Below are 1297 nucleotides of genomic sequence, written 5' to 3'. Positions count from 1 at the left end.
GATAAAAATTCTATCTTCCACTATTTTAATATGCCTGAGATGAAAATAGATATTATCTTTTAATTTGTAAAATTAAGATAAGTATTGTCTTTGAATTTTTTAAATAATAAAAATTAATTTATAGCAATAGTTTGACCGCCGATGCTGGCACTATTTAATATAAATTTCTAATTCAAATCTGCATTCAATTTATTAATTATAATTCTTACGTTCTTTTATGGTAAACTTTCCACGTGATTTACGAAACTTCGCACGTGATTTTTTTCAAAATAGAAACATTTCGTTTTTCTGTTATAAAGAACTGTGAAATTAATTCTAGCTCGAGGAATTTTTAAGGAAGAACCACAGTTGATTCTCCGTAAATTGTCTATGATTTTCTTATCGCTGAATGGAACATTTTTTTAAAAAAGTTTAAAATCGTTGACGCTATGCATTATTATAGCAAAAGAAAGAACAAAAATAGTTCTCTCCTATTTTAAAATAACGCGACGCTGCGTGAATGAAAATCTAAATAAAAAAAATGATTCTTCGATCAAATAAAACCTGAAACATAACCTGAAAATTAAATTCAGACGATCCTGTACACCAGATATTCACCTTGCTACAAGCAACTGTAAAATCAGCTGTGAAAGATCGCCGGGGTCGGGATGAAAGTACAGCCACAGATACAGATTCGAGGGATTTATTCTGTTGCAACATGTACGCGTGTATGTGTGTAACGCGGAACGAAACACAGCATTTGTGGGTGGGCGGGGGGGTGGGTCTGCCACTTTACGTAGACATAGGGGACACTGGGTCCGGGGGGCGTCGGGGGGTGGGGGGGGGGGGGGGGGGGGGGGGGGGGGGGGGGGGGGGGGGGGGGGGGGGGGGGCAGAGACGGTGCTCGCAGCGAAGAACCACACCATACACACACACATACACACCAAAAAACGTGTAAGCAAAAAGAGGGACATATCGAACTCTCTAGTCGGGATTTTAGCTTCGCCTATATGTACACTCGTGCTACCTAGTGCTTCTTTCGTGAATCCATGGGGCAACACCTACACGGCTCGAGGAACAGTTACAAAAATATATATTACACAACGAGTGAGGGATTACTGGACAACGGGGAAGGAAGGGGAGGGAGGGGATTAAGGGGAGCTGTTAGAATAGAGCGAGAGAAACGATAATTATTTAGTGAATAGTTACTAACGTCGCGGTACATTCTACGGTTGAATTTCCGCGCCCCGTCGATCCGCGATAAATTACAATAGAACGGGACTCTCTACAATTGTTTTTTTTTTTCATCAATTTTTTT

This window comes from Augochlora pura, chromosome 2, assembly GCF_028453695.1.
Source record: "Augochlora pura isolate Apur16 chromosome 2, APUR_v2.2.1, whole genome shotgun sequence".
In the NCBI taxonomy this organism is placed as follows: domain Eukaryota; kingdom Metazoa; phylum Arthropoda; class Insecta; order Hymenoptera; family Halictidae; genus Augochlora; species Augochlora pura.
This window is presented reverse-complemented; position numbering follows the sequence as displayed.